The following is a 24,408-nucleotide window of genomic DNA, read 5'->3' as shown; positions in this document are numbered from 1 at the left end:
TGTTTAAAAATAGATAAATAATAACGGCTATGTGTCTATGGTGTGGTACTATAATTTCCGCATTAATTGCTCTTATCGTCATTATAAGATTTATGTTAATAAAAGTATTAATTAAGTAACAGCCGTTGGTAATGTAACACTCTTTTAAAGACATATAGCATTGAATGCAAGGGATTCGTATGTTGCAACAGACCAAGGGATTCAAAGTACTAAAGATCATATTATGTTGTAAATTGTTTTACAATTTTCATGGGTCTTAAATAAAAGAAGTGGGAATTGATAGATATTGTGTAAATTAAAATGCTTTTCCCCAATATACTGTGTGTACAGTGAAAGGAAATGTGCAAGGCCAAACAGCAGTTTTCAAAATAATATGTCTTGCTTTGCAAAAACAGTTATGTCTTGTACATGTTCAGCTTAGATATTAATAACATATAGCTGTGGGCTTTACTGTACAGGCATCCTGTTGTAGAAAAAAAAAGAAAGTTGACTTTCTTGGCTTTCAGATGCAGAAATAAATAAATAAAATGCAGACAGGTCAAGTAACGCAAAGATAATGTGGAGAGACTTTTGTGAAGTCTTCAGATACAGGGAGGAACAAAAAAGGGCATGAAATAACCATGGACTCTTTCATGACACAGACAGAAACCAGAAGAACAAGTCACAAGGACATTAAAAATAACCTTGGTTGATAAGAGTATATAAACTGGACAGTATGTTTCATTCAGTAGTGATGTTTATAATGAGAGTGCCTCAGTATCTTCATCTGTCTAGCTGTGTTATAATAGAATTGAAATAGCTTTAATAGAATTAACTGTTTGGCAAGAATTTGTTCTGAGACAAAGTATAACAGATGCAGTAGTACAGAGTTTGTCTGGTCACATTTGGACATTTTCTTCAGTGGTGACATTTTCTTCAGTCATTCTTTATTGTTGTTTTATTGTTGTAATGCCTCCTTCTGTGGTTTCTCAGTAATTGTTTTGTGACTTACAATCATTTTTACCTTTTTCTGTTATTTTGCATTGTGTGAAACTTCATCTTATAAATTTCTGTGGAATCCCCTTTGACCTTTGGTGTCATGTTAGGCATTCCATTAAGGCTGTCAGTTCATTGCATGAAAGCAGTTCTGAGGGCATAGTTGATTTTTTTCTAGTTAAAGTACTGATGTCCAAGTTGTTGGTTTAACTGATGCTGGAATTCTGTATCCTTACAAGGATGACCCTTACTTGAGTTCAAAAGGAAGTTAGGAGGACAGCAATGTTGATGCTGATCAGGTTCCCTACCATAGTGAAATCCTGCTGTGAAATGACCCCTCGGCCATTTTATTTAGCCACGGTGGTACGGCGGTAGCATTGTTACCTCACAGCAAGAGGTTCTCCCATTCGACTTTTGGCTTATCTTGGGAGTGCCTCCTGTGTGGAGTCTGCATGTCCTCCCCGCGGTTGGGTAGCGTTCGAAAGACATGCATGTGTAAATGGGCGTGCCTTCGTTGAAGGTTGGGCGTCGAGCTGGCACCTCGGCATTTTGTAAAAATCTTCTGCCAATCATTAGCGGACCGGAGTTCTGCTGTGGCGACCCCTTACCGGAAAAAAGCTGAAAGACAAACAACAACTGTTATGGCTAACTGGCCCCATACACTGGACCATACTCTCCTCGACTTTACATTGTTACGAAAGTTCCCTTTACCACTCTTCTATTTTAAAATACTATGGGTTTTAACCTTGTTACTGTAAACACACCTACTGGTCTAACTTTGGTTAATTTTTTTTTCGTGTCATTGTATTGTTTGTACTGTTATTTTAATAGGTTTTTATACTGGCTATTGTATACCATTGATATTTGTTTTCTCACTAGTGTATGTTCAGATAGTCATTTTTTCTCATTATTGTACCCTCAAACAATTCATCACAATGTATATGTTTGTATGTCATTTTCTCTATGTATCTTGTGGAGATTTCCTCCCCAGATCTCTGCTAAAACATTTTCTTTTTCTCACCCAGACAGACTTTCTCAGTCAACAAAAGCAATAAGTAGATAAATAAAGTTAGTAAAAAAATACACATTTTGGAAATATCACAAATTATATGTATTCTGCTAGGATATAATTAATTGCTTTTGCTGCTTACTAACGTAAATAGATATTAGATATTAAATATATATAATATATAGATATTAAATATACATACTTTATAAACTGTTGACTGCATTATTTTCATTTTATGATCACACTGTTGTCATTATTCATTTACAATGATGCATTACTGTTTTTATTGTGTTTGAATAGCTGTATATGTATGAGCAAAGTGTTTTTGTTTGGAATAAAGGGGAGGAGGTTAGTGAATTGTATGCATCTGTTTGAAAATTAGCTACGAAGATGAAATTAGGAATGTATACTGTAATGATCTTCACATAAGCTGTGTGTGTGTGTGTGTGTGTGTGTGTGTGTGTGTGTGTGTGTGTGTGTGTGTGTGTGTGTGTTTCTCACACACACACACACACACACACACACGCACACACTGACACACACACTTGTTCTTGGGGAAAGGAGTGAAATTTGTTGCATTGTTTCAGTTATTTTGTATGTAAAGTGAACTGTTTTTTTTTTTTTTTTTTTTGATTATTTATGAAGAGAACATACTACAAAACTATAGGACAGGGTATGTACAGCAATTTACGAGGGAACAAAGGCTTATTCCTGAAACTATTTAGAGTGTGATAGAGAGGGACAGGAAGAAATGATAGCAGTGTTGGGAGTAGATCACGCGATAAGGCTGTGATGTGCATATGGGAGTCATTAATGAAGTATGCAATGGTATTGTGTTAATGTTTTCATATATGTGTGTGTGTGTGTGTGTGTGTGTGTGTGTGTGTGTGTGTGTGTCTGTGTGTGTGTGCATGGTGGATGATGAAAAAACACTCAGGGACATTTTAAAATACTGGACAGTTGAGAGGTATGCGCAGCGCAACTAACATCATATTTTGGCGTGGAATCCATAAAATAATATGTAAATGAGTAACTGTTTTCACATAAACAATACCTACTGTTCATACCTTTTTAAAAAATGAACTACAACAAGCTTGGGTGGCGCAGTGGTGCAGCGGTTAATCCTGTCGCCTCACAGCAAGAGGTTCTTCGGTTCAATTCTTGGCTGGGGTGTCTTCTGTGTGGAGTTTGCATGTTCTCCTTGCGTTCGCGTGGGTTTCCTCCGGGTACTCTGGTCTCCTCCCACATTCTAAAGACATGCTTCTGGAGTGTTTCTCCCCGGGCCTCCGCTGAAAACAGGATCTGTGGAACCTAGTCAGACTTTCCCGGTCAACAGATGTTAAATTAAAATAAATTGAGGCTGTCAGCATTACAGCAGACAGATACAGGCTATTTCACTATTGCACAAACTTAACTATTACTCCTTGAAAAGCAGAGCCACATAAAATAGCAAAATATCCACTGAATCACTGCAGTACTGATTATATTACAAAATTTAATGTGAATGCATTTGCAGTGTTTTTATCCTGTCACAGTCGAAGCCCAGGCAGAAATAAGAGCAAGTCTCAGAAAAATGCCTGACATGCCTCGATATTCCCAGCTGTACTTTAACATTGTTAACCTAACATTATGCTGGGGATGGAGAAGTTTCAGAATGCCCGTAGAAGCTGTCTTAAACAGTTTCAGCTGGGAAATATATCATTCCTCCAAAGAAAACACATAACAGTTGCCTCTGTGGTAAGTGATACTGGACCTGCAGCATGTGCAACAAAAGCAGAGTCCTTAAAAACCATAATAAATCCCTTTAACTAACCATTTTATGGGGCGTGCAATAATGCTACTTGGAATGTCAGTGTGGCCTGTTGCATCTCAGTCTCACAAAGCCAGAAATATAGTTACTGCAGTGCGCAGGCATTATTTCAGTTCTGTACATGGTATTGTACCTTGTAGGCGGTACTACCAGGGATTTCTGGAGTGGTGGCATCCAGTCCTTTGTCATGTCAGGGAAGGAAGAACAAACCACTGTCCCCTTGATTCCATCTGCCTGACTTGCTCTTTCAGCCCCTAGGTTTCACTGTTTGAAACCAGGCGACTGCTATCATAATCAGGGATGAAATATTTGTGTTTGTAGAAGCGGCTGCCTCTGGCAAATATAGATAATATTGATGTGTGGTTGTTGGCATAAAGTTTACCTGATCAAGTATTCATGAGCACATATATAACCCAAAATGGGTTGTTATTTATGTGTGATTTGGCTACTGGGACTGTCCATTGATTAAGGTCTAGACCCTGGCAGAAAAGCTCCACAGTAAACATGTAATACAGTACAGTATAACCATAACTGCAGCTGCAGTATTAAAGCGTCAGTTATAAGGTGTTGACACTTAACAAGTTCTGCAATACTTAGTAGACATGCAAACACAGGACAGTCACAGTTTCATTACAGTAAATGAGATAACTGTTTGTAGTTGTGATCCACATTGTGTTAGGAACATTTGTGTCAGCTGTTCCCTGGGTGATTTCACTTCTGCATCTGGGAAAAGTGTGTAGGAGGTTCTGAGCAGCATGATTGATGTAATTAAGAAAGTGCTCCATCTTCTCTGGTTAGGATCAGAATAACAATAAATATAAGGCAATAAAGATGGATGGATGGATGGATGGATGGATGGATGGATGGATGGATGGATGGATGGATGAGGCAGTAAAGATTTGTTAGTGGATATTTAGAACCACAAATTGGATAACAGAGTTTATCTCTACAGTCTTGTTACTACATTTGGTGAACCTTGTGGGAAAATAAGACCTAACGATGCAAAACTGAAGAAAAGCACGGCTGCAGAAATATTTATTGTTTTACAGGTGTGACCCATAAATTTAGAAGCATGGAAACTTGGTAAAATACAGAAAACTAGACATCTAGCCCAGTTACGCAGATATTCTGTTAATTTATACTCCTGAGTCTAAAGTACTTTAGTGTAGTAATGTTGCATTACTCAAGATGTTTTGTGCAGGAATAAGGGGTGTGTAGTAATCGTAGATAAGGTTGACCCCTTTGCTCAAGAATCATGGAAAAAGTCAAATAATAATAATAATAATAATAATAATAATGGGGACAAATGGCCAAAACGAAGGATATGTTTTAAATACTGCTGTCATATAATTACAAAGAGAAAATAACAGGTTTTGCATTAGCATGCATTTTCTGAAGGATGCAAAGTTTGAAACTCAAATGTCTGTCATTATTTAGTGACTGCTGTCTTCAACGATTTGCCATAAAACCACATATTGATGAGGAACACACCAAAAAATATGAGGCAAAATCATGGACATTCTATGAATTTCAGGGACAGTTGAAATTTTTGACACTGACAAGTGGTATTAAATTAATCTGGGTTGTGTGATTAGGTATAAATCTACAGTCTGGCCATTTATACTGTAACTAAGCTCTACAATGAGCACCTTTTTTTAATTTACTCATAGTAGCCAAATCAAGAATCAAGGATATGGGGTCATGTGACTTTGTTACATTCTTCATTTGTTTAATCCTCCTTCCTCGTTTATGTTTAGTCTAGAGAAACAGGAAGTATTTGTCTGGCAATATTAACCAGATCTTGCTCCTGAGACATCCCTGAAAATGTACTGTATGTCCAGTAGACCTACATGGGTAACAAATGGATGAAAAGTTGTAGCCAAGCAGAGTTATACATTCAGGTTAAAGTCTGTGTGACCGTATTACTCAAACGTGTTATACCTGTATGAGCAGTGTGTCTATAGAGTGTAAGCCACTGACCAGGTTCTCCGTATTTCTGTCAGATCTCAAACATGTTCAGTCACTGAACAGGAGTGGCACAGTTGGCATTTTAAGGAGTGTCACTGCAAACAGTTGTGGTAGCTGGTTTGCCTTCTGCTATAAGAGAGAGGTGACATGACACAGAGAATTCTGTTTCTAATCTTGTAGTGCTACAGGATGCTTTTTATCTTTATTCTTTTTTCTGCTTGTATTTCTGTTTACAGTCTGGTAGTGGTACAGGATGCTTTTTCTCCTTTTAGATATATCTATTCCATAGCCTGACTCAAAACATTACTCTTCAGATAACATCACATCAATGTTTTACACACATAAGTATAGTCGTCATCATCATAAGGTTAGTCATTTAGTCAGAACAAAGAGCAACTGTTATTGATCAAACCTAAAGGGTTTAATACAAGAGCTAAGATCCATTTCTGATAGCATATTCATGTCACCCCAAGTCTTCTTCTCCTCTTGCCATCTACTATCCTTTCCAAAATGAAATTTGTTGTGGTCATAGTCCCTGCTGCCACATATACGTAGCTTCCACATCCCTTAGACAGACATGCCATCCTTTTATCTCCTCAGCAGTAAGAGGGGAAAAAAGACTGTTACTCATCTTAACACTACTGCCTATACTATACTCCCATTGGCTCCTGAAGCCCCCTTTACTAGTATCTCTAATTTACCCCCCCCCCCCCTAATTTTTAAGTTTTTCTCGCTGCTGCATAAGCAGATCTTCTTCATTCACTTTTGGGCTGCATCTGCATTATAAACCTCATCTCCATCCCCTTCCATGTTCCCACAACTTGTTTATTAGCCATGCCTGCTGCTACTGGAATTTCTACTCTTTCATCCTAATTCCACCCCACAAATGTCTGATCTTCTCCAAATAAGCCAAATTCCTAGTTATATGGTTTCTCCTATTAAATATATTACACTGTATATCTTTCATTTGATCTAAAATATCCTTAATCTATGTGCATGATGATCACATCTAAAGTTAATCTGAATCTCTTTCTTCACATTTCCAGGAACTAGGTATCTGCCCCAATCTATCACTGTACCACCTATGCAGCATTGGCCAGTACATAACTTCAATTATTCCCAGCTTCTCCAATACCTTCATCATCTTCCACACATTCTTCCATAATATATCCACCTCCCAAATACTGTCTTCCTTTATCCATTCTTGCTGTAACCTGTCCATTAGTACCTTTGTCCTACCTACATCTGATTATTTGTAAAACTATCCTATTGGCCTCCTTTTCAGTTCCTTGTCATCCTTCTATAAATTCACCCCTTTCCTTCTCCTCCTCCTCTTATCATTATCCCTCCATTTTCTATCTGAAACCTGCACTTCATCAATCACTCTTCCATATGATGACCGATAACATGTAGGCATTTATTTTCTAAATTTTCTTACAGCTGCCCAAAGTCCAACCATTTCCATCCCTCATTTTCTCTTCCTGTACCTGTCTTGTACTGTGATTCCTAAACCTTCCCATTTGTTGGAAACCTGTATTATCTCCACTAATAGTGCTCTCCAAATACTATGTACTATCCTTCTGTCCTTTTATTTAAGGAAATACAATTTAAACCAATTATTCTTATAACACACACTTTTTAAATAAACAGAGGTAAAGACATCTCTGCAAGTGCTTCTCACCCAGGAGAATGTAGACGTATGTGCAGTTACTGAAACATGGTTTAAAGTCATGGAGAGCACGCTGGCCTTGCAGGATTGCAATGCCTTGTACTCATTTAGACCAAGTACTGCACAGCAAGGGACAAAAGGTGAAGGTACTTTTATTTATCTTACAAACAAACAGACCTCAAGGCTGGTTTGTCAGTATGATGTGCTTGAGCTTCTCCATGTTCAAATTATCTTAGATAACGTCTGATACCAAATAAGGCAAGCTATAGATCCCCTGCTGTGACCCAGGAAAACCATAGTACATACTTAAATTATACTAGAGTTGCTCCCCATTCAACCTAACACCATAACCGTAGGTGACTTTAACTACCCCATTATAAACTGGAAATCATATATAACTCCTAAAATACAAGCCCAACAATTCCTGAATTTGTACATGCAAACACCTTAGACTAGTTAGCTTGTACTTCCACTAGAGGTACAAACTTCCTTAAACTGGTCCTCACAAACATGGCAGAACATTGCACCCCTCTAGTGTAATGTTCTCACTAGTCAGGTTATACCATAAAGCTGTTTTCTTTGAAGTAAAGGTAAATCCAGGAACACTTGCTAACACTGCTTTTTTAGGAATTATTCCAGGCCAAATGTCCTACTACTGAGTGACACCCTGGTAAAATTTCAAGCGCCACCAAACCCTGAGAATCACTGCTGCCTATGTTGAATCATTCACAAAATCCCTTTATAATCCATATTAACAGCTGCATAGGGATAGCTGTACCCAAATTAAGCACAGGAACAACTCAGAAAACAAGCCACCCTGGTGGAATCCCAACATCAGTAGGTTGTATAACAAAAGAAGGACGTTCATGGCAAAAATTAGGAGGTGCAATGCCCAACAAAGTAAAAACTCTCATATAATAGAGTCCTCCAAAGACAGATTTGAGGTAAAATTAGCCTGACAGGCCAGGGAAAGACAGAAAGCTTTTTTCATTTATGTCCATAACTGTAAAGGCGATATACAGCAGTGTACCAAATTAATTGTAAATGGTGCCACCTATACAGAGCTGGAAGATATAGCAAACCTCCTGGCTGACAAATTTAACTCCAATTTTACCCCCCCCCCCCATCAGATGCTCCTAAGAAAATACCCACATCCATAACTCTACCAAGTATCACTAGAGAGCAGATGCTCAATGTGCTCTTCAAGAACAAGAACACTGCATCAGTGGGGCCTAGTAATATCCCAGAATGTCATCTTAATAGCACGAAACATGAACTATCAGGACCACCAGAAACACTATTTAACTGCAGCATCCAGGCAGGCCTTGTGCTAAATGAGTGGAGGACGGCAACAGTTATCCTTCTGCACAAGGTCGGCCTTCCACGGACCTGGAGAATTTATCAGTCATAAGACTGACTAGCTTGATATGCAAAATTATGATGAGAACAATCATGGATATCCTAAATGACAACTTAGGTAACCTACAAACAATTGACCCAAATCAGTTTGGGTTTGTCAAGGGCAAGTCTTGTCTACTCAACCTGGTGATGTTCTTCAAGAAGGTCACTGAAGCAATGGATGAGAACAAAATAGTGCATATTGCCTACCTTGACCTGGTCAAGGCATTGACACAATACAACTCAGTCACTGAGCAAAAGCTCATTAAATTAAGTTACAAACACATATCACCCACTGGATAGACAGCTGGCTTACAGACAAGACCAAATATGTTAGAATAAGGAAGTCTTTCTCCATAAAAAGTCCGGTTACTAGTGGTCAGTGCTGGGGCTGCTTCTCTTTGGCATCTACTTCTCTGAGGTGTTATAGTCATAAATAAATAACATTAAGAATTTACCTTATATGCCTTCAGTCAGGAACAACACTTCAGGATGTACAAACAGAAATTTTATTCTTACAGAGCTGGGAGTCAGTCTCCATAGTTCTTGATGAAGCATTCTCACTTTACGTAGAAAAAACTGTATTTTTATACATTTTGTTATCTAACCTGGTCATGCACCCTAATTACATTATATTTATTTTGACAAATGAAAAACTTTGCAAATGTCCTCATCCCTCGTGATTTTCGCCTCAGACTTCACGTGAACACCTTTCTATACATGATCCACCTGCTTCCAAGGGGTCTTGTTTCTGACCTTGGATGTTTCAAACCTGCCCTAGCAACAATGCACTCTTAGCTTGGAGGAGTCAGGCTAACAAATTTATTTTTGTAATAACTACATGCCTCACTTCTTGCAACACATACTATTCTCTCTTATTACATACTAAAAGAATGCAGTTTAAAAGTCAGCAGTACGGTGGCTTATGAAGCTGTATTTTTCCCAGCCATGCATACAAATTATATTTACTTTCTTTTAACAATCATATTATAGCATCATTAATAAACTGAAATTAATATACATTTTAATAATTTGGTCTTGTCCCATAACAGTTTTCTCCCCCTGACACTATCAGTGTCATACTATACATATATTTTTATTTTTCTTAAAAAATATGCCTCAGCATCATAGTAGTCATTATCATTTTCTGTCAAAATAGAACTGTCATTGATTTGTGCATGCAGTGGCATTTCATGTGCAGGTGAGGTTAAACAGCTTGTAATCACAGCCTTTAGAATAGAAAATGCCAAAATTATTACAAATGCTAGTTCCCAGGTTACCAAAAATACTGCCCAACCATCCAAAAAATGTCCAGTATTTAGATGTGCTGTCTCTTTGGCCCTTTGTTCCATGAAGTCTGACAGTTTTTCCTGTTCATCATGATAGTCACTAATATATGAACAGCAATGACCCTCTATGAGGAGAAATGACCCCCCTTTTCTAGCAAACATTATATCGAGTGCCATTCGATTCTGCTAACACCACAGTTCACATTTCAGTCATTTCTTGATTTGCTATCCTGATGTGATATGAAGTTTCATTGGCCACGTCCTGTAGAATTTGGGCAAGCATGGTGATTTCAAGCATTGTACTTTGCACTCCATACCCAGGATTAAAAATCGAAAATACTTGCTCTGCCCACTGGATTGCTCACTTATTTCTCAGTCTACCTGCTGGTCGGTGTTCGAAGTATTGAATAGCAGGAGTGATATAGCTACAAAGCAACATCCAGACCAGTTTGTAGGCAACCAGGGGCAGGCACGATCACCACAGATGTAGTAACAGTCACCTATGCCCATGCCATGCCCCCAATCATAGCTTTGTAAGTGCAAAGAATCTAACACACTTTCATGCCTGGTGTCATTGCATTTGCTTGTTCCTACTGGTACAGTCCCATTTCTGGCATAACATGTGTCTCCATGATGTGTGGCTGGAAGTTGAAGAGACACAACCTTTGAAAAATCAGTTACATTATGCCAGGTTAAGCTGATGTCATTAAGGTCCTTTTCAAATGACACCTGTGATGCAGGGATGGGAATCATGGGAATCCCTGCCTTAGAATGATGAGGTACATGCGAACATATCCAGCAGTTTGTTTTGTTTAGATTTTTGGAATATTGCCGAAGGACCAGCAAGAAACTGTTTTGTCTCAACAAGTTTACAGAAGGGAATAGCAGCAGAAACAAAGCAAAAGTACCTGTTGTCACTGGATTCATCATGGACAGAAGTTAACTTTCTCACTGGGCAGATGATTTTATCTGCCACACCTCGATCTTCCTCTGTTAGCTGCGATGATTCGTCTGGGGTCCCTACATGACAGGTCTTCTTGCAATGAGACAAATGGATCCACATTGGTAGTCCTGCACAGTGAACTGCAGTTAAAGTAGTGAGGAGGATCTGATAAGGCCCTTTCCACCTCGGGCTTAGGCAGTATTTCCTTTGAAAAACTCTCACATATATCCAATCACCCAGTTGTAGTTGATGACAGAGCTGGCCTGGATGCTTTGGTAATGCTGCTCTTACTGTTCGATGATATTGCTGCAAAATTTTGAGGAGTCTTCTACAATAAGAAATCATAGCATCATCTGACAAAGTTAAATCAGCATTTCCCACTGGAGGGATAGCTGGAATGGCCTAATATCTCATATGGACTCAATTTCCTGGTGGCATTCAGTGTGGCCCTCATACTCATTAAAGGAGTACTGCACCCACAGACTCAAAAAACATGTTTAAAACATCTTGGCATGATGTTTTCTACACTTTAACAGCACTCTGGGATTATTTACAGGATTTTAAATATTTTTATATGTAATTCCAGACTCTGACCACCTAGAGGCCAGCATATTGACGTGGTTTGGATAAATCAGGTTGCCATTCAGTATCCCAGAAATCATTGTTTGGCTCAAAAATGTTACATCATGCAGGCCTCCGTTTGCCTAAAGCTCCTGTCATTTCATAGATATTGCATGCGTGCAAAGTACTGAGTAAAATAGAACAGTGTAAGTAATATTCCCTGCTGCTGAATGACTACTTAAAACAAAAACAGTGCAAATGTCACAGAACACACTCAAAGTGCTGTTTACTGCTGCCTTTTTTACTGATTTAGTTTAAATGGCACTAATTTGTGAGACAATGAATTCCAGTCCATTTACTTCTGCCCTCCCCTGTAACACTTAGCTTCCCTAGCTGTCAAAGTCCTGAGGGTAATTTGACCTGGTAATTCCATTGATTGTCAGATCTCAGGAGGGTGCTTGACTCATGTAATTTAATCTTTGCTCTAGCATTTCCTTTGTTAGAGGGGACTTTTTTTGCTGCACTATAGCCATGGCCTTACTTGACTGCATTCACATCCAGTTTATGTAGCAACTCCTGTAAGGTCTTGCACCAAGGAACTAAAGAAAAAAACATTTATACTATTAACCAGTTTAGATCTTTATTAATGTAAGTGTTAAGGTATCACTTCATGCTTCCACCTTGTTAAAAATTGAGATTTACATATGCAAAGTGCATTGGTATGCAGTGTTTGGCTACATATGTTTGTACTCCATTGGATGGTTTGCAAAAAAAAACCTTTTGCAGTGTCCCTGGATTTGTCTTTGTACATACAAACCACATTGCTATATTTTCCCCTTCCTTTTTCTTGTGTCCAGAAGTCACTTATAACAAAGTAATTTTTTATTGATTTTTTTTTTTAAATAAAGGACATCAAGGTTAACTTACCTTGAATCAGATAATGGATGCCACTGCAAAGAATCACTGTTGAAATATTTGTGCATGGACAAAATCCCTTACTAAATCTATTTGCCAGCCTCCAGTTCAATTGGTGCTATGGCTTTAATATACTGGTGTGTTTGCTCATGCCTTCCAAATATCCCCACCATTACATACCAGTTTTGCAGTGTAGTAACCACCCGACATGCCCATACACCTTTAGCCATTAATATGCAGCTACTCCTGTTCATGTCATTTTCAGACTTAAGGTGTGGAAGCTGCACTGAATAATTCTAGGTGCTTGTTCAGGTTTCACATGGTGCTTGCTTAGAGCTACTCTCATGTTAAGCCACTATAAATATGTTGCACTGCCACCTCTGATACCAGGATAATGTTTTAATCTTTCTATTCCCACACTGCACACTAGCAGTATCTGGTGCAAATGCAACAGAGAAGTATGCAAGCGATACACCACCTAAGCATCATTTGCTGTGGAGAATGTACAAGTGTGCATACCAAATTTCTGTGTTTCCAAACATTGGTGTTACTACACTACTACTGAATAAAATGAACATATTGAAATTTAACATGACCTGTTAACTAGATGTAATTAAGATTTTTTCCTGTGTAAACAAATTTCCATGATTCTCTGGCTTTTTGGTTTGATTCGCTTTACTGGCTACCTGTAGAGGTTTGCTCTTTCTTAGCAAGTTGCAGTAAATATTTTGTGATCCGGTTGTTTACCTGGTTAGTTTGACTGGGCACACTATGAACGTTTCCAGCGGCGTCCCGGGGTAAAAGCTCAAAATGGTGCCATCTCAATGGTCTGACCTTGTACTGTAGTCCCTTAAATGCTGCCTTGCATATCTTGCATAAGGCAGATCTGAATTATCCATTGCAATGTCCAATTCCTCTATCAGGCAGTATCAAACTCTTTGACTAGATGAACCATGTGTTTGCACAAGAGTTGGACTTAAAAAAGTTTCATACCTTAGTATTTTCGGGACAGCAATCCAATCTCTTCACACCCTGTAAAATACAGCAGCCACCACCCATTTTTCATGTTCATCCATTCTTCAGCCAGCATTATCCACATCACATGGCACCACGTGACATCCCAACCTGCCTGTTATTGTCCAATACCTGTCAATACAGGAGAAGATGAATGCATACACCTAACTATATAGCAGCAGTCAAAAGGCAGTACTTAAATCATGTATTCACAAGCTGTCTTTTGGTTACAATGTGCATATGCAGAAACTACTGCATACTGCACTATCATGACAAGCCTGTGTACCACTTCACAGTAGTCAGCCTCACAGAGGTCCACTCACACCACAACAGTACTTGCAGCTGCAGCCAGATCCACTCATCTCACTACTATCATAACACTCGTGCAGCTACGCATGCTACCCCAAACATGCATCCTCTTGCCACTTATGCATTCTGTATATCTCACTTCTGTCCTCAAAGACCAGTCCATAAAACTGCAGCTGCCAAACAACAGGTGCCACTACACTGCTGCATCAATCACTCGAACACAGTCTGTAATGCTGCCACACAGCAATCCCACTTTCAATACACATTTACATTCTCTATTGATGGACGCATGCAAATTTTAAGATCAACCACCTGACTTTCCTAATGCCTGTATACTGACCCCATTGTATATGAATGACGTCTATATTCTAAGAGCTGTGATATGCATTCCAGTTTGAAAATGTGTGCTGCTGTCAATGTTGCATACTGCGGTCCTAAACACATTCCTAGAGAGTTGTTTACAGAGTTGTTAAATTGTATGACATGTCTCATCAGTCATGGCAGTTTGACCAGTTGTTCAATACCAGGACTGTGAACTGGCCAGCACCAGGTCTCCGCACACCATTTATCAATGCACACATGGTCCACCACAGTTAATGTGATATTACTTCTCAGCAACAGTTTAGCGTAATTTCTCCAAATGATAACCTCAGTACAACACAACCACCAGGTCTGTACCAATACAACTGTTCACAAGTCATGAAAAAGTAGTGCGTATAGGGACTTAGTGACATATGTTTCACTAACTGCTCGTCTGCTCTTTCAGCACTTATTGTACATGTTAACTGCAACCCATTGTTCCACTTATGTCAGAGCTAATGTTCTTCGGTTGTGACCGTCACTTGCTAAGGCCCCAGTGTAAGGAAAGGGCAAACATGAAATTCCTACTCTGAGCCCTGCCCAAAACAAGCATTTCCATGTCGCTGCTTTTAACAATGTCCACCAAGTTCATAAGACAGGATTAATACAATGAGGTATTTCGCTGTTCACATTTTTTGCAATTACAAATAACACTTTGCATGGTATTATAGTAATGTACAAATAATCAACAATGGTAACTGAAATATCACAATGCATCGTAATACATAAGCAGTTTAGAATTAAAGTGACAGTAAATGACTCCATAGATATGTGTCAGCTAACAGTCATCCAGACAAAGGATGGCAAAATTGCATGAGGCCAAAAACTATTAATTTAATTATGTTACACTTGTTTACTGGGATAGTCGCACTGGATTCATGTCCTTTGTTACAGAACATTAGAAAATATAAGGCAATGTATTTAGCACAATGGTTTAGTAATGTTCCCAAATCGGGACTCACAGTTCTCATGGTCAGACACAATTACAATTGAGACACATCTAATTGGAAGCAGAGCTTGGTTAAGTAATTGCATTTTATATTTTTTTTAAAGATTATGCTTTCAGTTTAAACTTAATCAGGGTTGGTACATGGGCAAAGCCAGTTCTCTCTCTCACACACACACACACACACACACACACACACACACACACACACACACACACACAGACACAGAGACAGACACACACAGACAACACACACAGACAGATACACACACACACACACACACACACACACACACACACACAGACACACACACACACACACACACACACACACACACACACACACACACACACACACACACACACACACACACACAGACACAGACACAGACAGACACACACACAGACACACACACAGACAGACAGACACAGACACATACACAGACACACACACACATACAGACACAAACACAGACACACAGACAGACACAGACAGACACACACATAGACAGACACAGACAGACACACACACACACGCACACACACACACACACACACACACACACACGTCGTGTATTGGCTGTAACCAGAATTGGTAAAAACTTTTTGTAGTCATAGTGTAACGACTGGGAAACCTGGGGTTTCAATGTCCATGCAGCGTGTCTTATACCTCACTCAGTGCAGCCTACTTACCTTTTTGCAGGTCTGTGTCATTAGCCACCAACAATCGTGGCATCAGACAGGTAAGCCGGCAATACTGTGTGAGGTCACTGTGTCTCACTCCAACACCTAGAGTCCAACTAGGAGAATCCACCTTATCCTGCAGACCAATATGGGGTGGTGTGCCACATGGACCTTGCCTGGAACCTAATCTGCTTGCTGCTATTTCTCGTTAAGTAATAAGTCTAAAGTAGGTTCTTTTGATGACAATGTTTGTAGAGGACAACCTCTGTGAATCAAGTTTGTCATCTGTCCTATATGGATCAGATGACATCAATGTCACTTCTGTTTCACACTCGCCAGTCATATGTCAGCCTTGCCTGCAAGTCAGAAGGCGCATGTTCTCGGCGCTGTAATGACCTTCCCCTAGGTATGTCTCAGTAGTATAACCTGACACATGGACTTTGTTGTCCCACAGAGTACACAAGTTGGGCACCAGAATTCAGATTCATGTCTGACCACCTCATTGGGCTGCTTTGCTTGCAATCTGTATAATTGAATGGCAAATGGTAATTTCAACTTTGATTGATCCATCAATGCCTGTTGGACAGGGACAATCAGTTTTCACTGCAAAAAAGCGACTTGGCCACAGTTGCCGATTCGACTGACCCCAAGGACTGCAGCCATTTCTGGATGATTCGTTTTATTTGCAAGCCTATGTAGCAACACATGGATTTCACTGGGTACAGCATGCATACTGTTGTATAGCAGTAGCATACACTATGGCATCACAAAATTATCCAGGCATGTAAGGCTGCAGTAGTGTGGGAGGTCCCACTCTGGCAAATGCATATAACACCGTTAAGTGCAAGCATAGAAACCCACTTTCTCCGGCAGACCACTGAGCAGTGTTGTTCCACAGGGATCAGGTCTGGGACCAGTTCTGCTTGCTGCCATTGCTTGTTAAGGAATAGGCAAGAAGTAGTGTCTGCGGCTGACAGACTTAGTTTGCAGAAGACAACCAGTGTGACTCAAGCTCTTCATCTGTCCTATATGGATCGGAAGCAGTCACTGACACTGTTTCATACTGACCCATTCTACGCAAGCTCTGCCATGCCTCTAAGTGAGAAGGCTCATGGTCTTCATGTTGTGCTGAGCTTACCTTGCTAGGTGAAGGTACTATAACCTGCCCAATGGACTATACTAGTAACCAATTTCTACACCAAATATCTGAGTCCGGTCTTAACACCACAAAGGACTGGTTTTCATGTGACAAGTAACATTGGAGGTATAATGTTAATTTAAACTTGGGGTGATCCACCCATGTCTCCTGGACAGAGACCTCAGGTTGATTGCAATAACAAGAATAACACATAACCATGCTTGTAAGGCCATGATGGACATTACATCGGATCATAGTAAGTCAGTACACTACACTGCTAATGAACCCTGTTATCACTGTTATGTCAACTGACGAGTCACACACACTTGCATATGCATAATATGCACTCGAATACCAATATGCATTCATAAACCAGATCATTAAGAGGAAACAAGTAAAATCGATGTACGGTATTAAGAATTCTGATTCCAAAGGTACTTATCCAGCACGTTGGTTATCTTTACTATATTAACCTGGGTTCTCTTTATTTTTTCCAAACCTAGAAATACGTCTTTCAGTTACCAGTGCCTTCTCAGGACATTCACACTGAGCTATATTCTTTGGAATTGCGGGTACTGACATGGGCTGAATTTCTAATAAGCCTCTTTTGGCTTTTATGATATCCATCATCAGGTCATAGATGTAGTCAAACTTTCGTTTCTGAAATATTGGCTTTGCTACCCACTCCTGCTTTGCCTTCGGATACACCACATTGTATCTAAGGTCTCCCTTTGCTGCTGAGTTTCGAGTAGGGAATCGGACCACTGCTTGTTCATGATTCAGGTTTTCATTGTGTTTAAGGATGGCCAAAATTATTCATGCCTTCATTCCGGCAAAACTGAAATGCTCAAACTTTGGGCAGTATTTGCACAGTAATGCATGGAACACCTCTAGGTTGCTGGTGTGGCAGAACTTGGTAACCTGCTTTAAATCTTTAATAAAAACTCGATTTGCAACTATCCTCTTCAGTGCACTGTAGCATGCATCATCTTTATCCATCCACTTCTTATCTCCTTCGTCCACTGGCATCTCATGACCACAACATGAAACCTTTATTGTACCACTCCAGCTGTGTCGGTCTGTTACATGGTAGAGCAATGACAACCACTTTTCCTGTAGTACAACTTCATCACCTTCGCACGTTTCAGCTCACCACCATAGGTGATTGGAAATACTGTGGCACCACTGTAGCAACTCTCTGCTTACTTTCCTTTTGCCAGCTTCTGTAATTTTCTTTGTCAAGCTTTTGGCCATATGCCACACATCAAACTGGTGATCCACTGCAGAAAATTCCTTGTGCATCACAAATCGGATCCCCGGATGTCGGTCGGTTGCCACAAGACTTACCTTAACATTTTTTGACAGCAAGTTTGACAGGCAGTTCTTGAAAGCTTTCTTCTCAAGTGCCACTGAAGATACCCGTGTGCAAACCTGCTCAAGGCAAAAATCAATGACACGTCCAGAATCCAGGTCCATCATGCTATAGCAGCAGTATTTGGCTGAATATCCTGGACTATCACACCGCCCATCACCACCTAACCTTATTTCCTTCCCCTGACTATCTGCCAGCATACGATTCTGATGGTGTATCCAGGTATGCTGCATTACTGGGAACAAATACTGCCTTTGAATGGTGTAGAAGGTTGTCTCACTGATAAACTCCAGCCCCAAATATGCACAGAAACGTGCATTATGGGCATATGTACTACCACTGAATAGAAGAGAAGATGCGAGTAGTAAGTTCCCAGCAGGCATTTGGCCTATAACTGGTTGACTTTCCCACTGAAGAAATGCATGTCCACTAATATATATATTTTTACACATACATACATACACACACACATACATATATATATATATATATATATACACACACACACACACACACACACACACACACACACACACACACACACACACACACACACACACACACATTTATTTATTTTACATTTGTTGACTGGGAAAGTCCAGCTGGACACAAGTCCATTTTCAGCGGAGGCCCAGGGAGAAAACTCAATTTATATACAATACACTATCATACTACTACAGACTACTAACTGTTACAATACAGAGATAAGACACTTCTAGTACATTATGGTACATAGCAGACAAATTATGTGCATGCATTTGTTTACAATTTATACTTGTCAACAAACTAGCAACATATAACCTCAGTACAACATTCCTGACTTGGTTTCACAGCTGTCTTTCTAAGTGACAGCAGTCTACCAAATGGGAAAACAAACTCTCCCCCATTCTACCCATCTCTGTTGTAGTCCCCCAAGGCTCCATCCTTGGACCTCTCCTCTTCATCATATTTACTAATAACCTCAGTACTTCTACTCAACTAGCCTCTATCATTCAATATGCCGACAATGACACTCTTATCTGCTTGGCTCCCTCACGAAAAAACACACAAATCTTTCCAAGACATAGAAAACTACCTCACCAACCATCAACTCATACTCAACCCAAGAAAAACTAAGCTAATGGTCTTCTGTAATAAAACAGCTAAAAATAACAAACCTCCTCTCACCATCTACTCATCTAATGGTACAAAAATTGAACCAGTCAATCAACTAAGCTTCTAAGTGTAACAATAGACAACTGTCTAAAATTTGACAAACATATATCACTAACAATTAAAAAAGTCCACAATATATCACTAACAATTAAAACAGTCCACATGAAATTTAGCTAACTCTATAGGGCCAAACCATACCTATTCAACAATGCAAGAGTAACCACAGCCAGATCACACCTACTATCCACCCTCCTTTATTGCTTCCAAGTCTTTACCAACCTGCGCAACTCTGATTTGAATAACCTAGAGACCTGCTAAAACAAAATAGCCAAGTTTGCCATAAACAAATCCCATAAATCTCATCACTGTTCCGCACTTCACCAACTCAACTGGATTGAACTATCCAACCTATCTCTCAGCCAGCTAACCACTGCCCACAATATCATCCATAAACCCAATAACTGACCTGCTCTCATTGACCTATTTCAACCTAATACAATCCTCATGTCCCTTAGATCATTTGACAAGTTCATTCTAAAAGTAACTAAATGCCATAACTACTATGAATACTCTCTCTACTCGAATAAAATATCCAAAACATGGAACTTACTACTCCAACACATCCTAAAAGAGCCAAACAGTCAGAAATTCAAACTACCCCTAAAATAATACCTCATTAATCACTGGCTATGCTCCTGCACAGTTCCAGGCTAATTACACCCACTTGTCTCTTACTCTAACTAGATCAACTGTGTATACATACCAACTTATACTCTCCTATGTGACAGCAAGTTATTACTTGTCTGCTTCTCTTCCTCTAACCTAACAACTATGTATAAAAATTGTTTGTTTATTCTTGCTATCATTATTTGTATATTTGCTTGTATATTGTAAACTAACCTCATTGTAACTTTTAATCAAATATTCTATATTTGAACCATGTATGTGATACTCTACTGTATTTTTCCACAGATGTTTTTCTGTCAATTACTTGTTGGAGCTTTTCTCCCCAGGTATCCTCTGAAAACTGCCTCCTTGTCTAGGCAGGCTCTACCAGATAAATAAATGTAAATAAATAAATAAATAAATAAGTATTAATAGAAAATAAAACTATATTAACATTTTCATTATTTTCAGCCTTATGCATTACATATGTTCTCTTTTCAACAATTTTGATTCACTCTAACATATACATTTCTCATTTCCTATCTTCCATTACACCTTAACCTGACTGAACATTATTCATTATTCCGCACCTATTGTTCTCACAAATTCCATTTATCCATTTACACACACACACACACACACACACACACACATGCGCCAGGGCTAGCCAACCAGTGGTGTAAACCTTGGTTTTGGATGATGAACTGACAGCCCAACCCCAAGTGGAAAAATGGGGAAAGGGGTTGTAGATGGACAGATACATGCACAAACACACACACACACAATAATATATATATATATATATATATATATATATATATATATATATATATATATATATTACATATATATATATATATATATATATATATATATATATAGCAATGTGTTTGACTTTTCCCGGTTAGGGGTCACCACAGCGGAACTCCGATCCGCTAATGATTGGCAGTGGATTTTTTACAGTGCTGAGTTGCCAGCCCAATGCCCAACCTTCAAATAAGGAATGTCCATTCATGCACACACCTACCTGCATGTCTTTAATGTCACTCGACCATGGGGAGGACATGCAGACTCCACACAGAAGGTGCTCTAGACACTATATATATATATATATATATATATATATATATATATATATATATATACATACACACACATATACACATACTGGAAAAACAAATATTAAAGATCCCTACCGTTCTGCTGTAAGTATTGGCAGTATAGTACTGCAGGCAATGCAGCAAATGGTTGCTAGAGTTTATGCCTGCATGTGCAAATCACTTCAGTGCTCATGTTTTCGTAGTCATGGGTCAATAAGCTACTGGCTGACGGTGTCCAGTTGCCCAGCCTGGGTTACGTGGGATAGCACTGTAAATGATGTCTGTTTTCATTGTGAGACTGCACTGTTTTTTTAGCATTCACATTTGTGTTATAAAATTTGAAATAAAATAATTAAATATCTCTAATCATTGCAGAAGTAAAGAAGTAAACAGTATGCATACTGACAGGTTTGAACAGTGTTTATGGTAACTAGGGAGAAATACCCAAGTAATGGGACACTAGAATGACTGGGGGTGTTGCTGTGGGAGGGGGGCCATGATCCATTACCCTGCCTATGGCCCCATTTGACCATGATCCAGCTCTTCCCTTGATTCCATGTGTGGGTGACACATGTTCACTAATATATGGTGTATCTTTTCTCATGATAGTGGTCAGTGGTATCCTGTTAATGGAGGTAATGCTATGTCAGCTGCAGGCAAACCTATACGTGATGAGAAAGGTGATGGCACACAATACTGGGAAAGTTGATGGCACCCAATATTATGAAAGTTGAACTATACTGGCTCTGAAAGTGATGGCACACAATACTGGTTCTGACAGCTGCCACTAGCACTTATTGCTCAGCTAGGGCTGCTGCTAATCATACCATAAATATATGTTAGAAGCTCCTATACATATGGAAACCCCATCATTAAAAACAGATGGGCATCGCAAGTCTTCTTACTGGATTTGCATGTTTCTGAATCCCTCCACCAGGTCTGAGTTCATTAATTTCATACATGGTGAGTTTTATCAACGTGATATCACTCATCTGCCAGTTGCAATCCTGTTGTCTGCATGTCATGAATACTGCACTGTTTCTTCTGTAGCACGGGCTCACTACTTGTGTCTCTGAATTGCTCCCAACATGTGTTACCATTTATTACATTATTTTGTCTGCATGATTACACTGATTGCCTCTGAATACCCCCAAATACTGAACAGTTTTACAGATCGGATTGTATCTTTGTATATTCATGTACTGAAGTTAACAGTAGCAAAAGGGACAGTGTCTCATTCAACAGACCTGCACATCATGTTCTTACATTCATACTGTAGGTCACATTAAAGGTGGGAAAAGTTTTGAAATTATTTATTGTGGTTTCATTTTTTATAGCACAAAAACCTGGCATTTTAACAGGAGTCTGTACACTTTTTATATGCACTGTAGGTTCAAAGGTTCACAGGTACTTACTAGGTTATTGATCTATGAGGATCTTTGGAAACCTAACTATACATTCTTATGAAGTTTTTAGCTCTTATATTTAAAGTATGAATAAACAAGAGACAGGCAGAACATTTTCATGTCATCCCTGTTCATTGTGGATAAGAGTTGCGAAACTAGGTGTGGATTTGTACTTACTCATCCATTTGTCCAGATTATGCTTCAATAGTGTAACAGAAAGTTCTATCGCTTATGTACAGAACACAATTCCAAACAATTGATATTCTTTGTGCCTCATATCTATCCCTCCATCATGTTTTATTTATATTGCAAAGCAGACTCAGATCTCGTGAGCATGAGTTTATGCCTACATTTGGACTTATGAATGTGCACTATGTCTAACAGGATAGGGTCTATTGAGGTTCTGTATGTAAGGCAGATATCACACCTCAGTAGCTTGCATGACACCAAGAAGAGAGACAAGACTTTGATTTTTGTTTTACTAAACAAAAACATTGTGGGCATTCAGATTATGTCAAATGTTTAGTTAGGTACATATCAAAGAGGTCACTGTGTTCAATGATCAGCCTGATAGGTGCAAAATACAATGGAATGATTACATCCTTGGACCTGGACAGAATACTCTTTGTAATAAGCTGTGCAAGGAAAAATGACTTTCTTACAATAATGGATAACTACTAAATCAGTTTTCAGGGATATGTTATCAATCTGATAGTTATAAGGCATGCATAGGTTACTATTCAACTTTTCTTGGCATTTAGTTTTAGTCCATTGTTTTGACATCAGCTGCTGATTTGGGAAAGGCTATCTCAGATGATCTTGGTGTCCCCTGGGGAATTCATGATGGCACTAGGTTTACAGCTATCTCTAAATTTGGTCAGCTATAAATATTTAACAGTAGCTCTTACGAGTAAGAAGTAAATGCCAAAGGGGAGTGTCTCTAAGACTGAACCCTGTAGTACACCACTAGTGACTGGTCTTTTGCAGGAAACAGTGCAGCCCACCCTAATCTCCTGTGTTCTGTTTTGTAAGCCAATTTGCTATCCAACAAGTTGCAGAAGGATTAATATTTAACTGGTATAGTTTATCCATGATATCTGTGTATGGGATAATATCAAACACATTTGTGAGGTCCAGATATGCTTTGTGTAGTGACTTAACCTCATTCATTACTTCAGTAACCTTCTCAAAGAAGTCAATAAGGTTAAGAAGAGAGATCTGCCCTTAACAAATATGAACTGGCTTGGGTCAAGAGTTAGCAGGGTACCTGTGCTCCTTTTATTTAATTCCACACATATTCTTTCCATAGACTTACAAATGAGAGTACTCAGACTTACTAGTCTATAATTTCATGGCTCCATTGATGTTTCACCTCTGTGCAAGGAGATGACAACTGCTGTTATCCTTTCATCAGGCACAGAGCCTGTTGGAGACAGACGTTGAATAGCCTCTGTAGGGGATCTAACAAGTCCTGTTTCAGGCTGACAAATAAGGAGCTTGGTATGTTTTTCAGCACTACAGAAGCAAAGTTCTTGACATTGGGCTGTGTCTTGAGGACTTATTCATGGCTGATTTCTGGGGGAGGTGTATATGCAGGCATGAGATCTGAGAATGCAGAAGGGGAAGGGGTGAAGTTAAAGCTAAATGTATCCACTAATAGAGTGACTATGTCCTCTGTCTTTGAGTATGTGATATCATTTGCTATAAGTTCTGTGCAGTTA

Source organism: Protopterus annectens, chromosome 9.part0 (assembly GCF_019279795.1).
Source record: "Protopterus annectens isolate FY-2018-M chromosome 9.part0, PAN1.0, whole genome shotgun sequence".
In the NCBI taxonomy this organism is placed as follows: Eukaryota; Metazoa; Chordata; order Ceratodontiformes; family Protopteridae; genus Protopterus; species Protopterus annectens.
Note: the sequence above shows the minus strand (reverse complement) of the source record.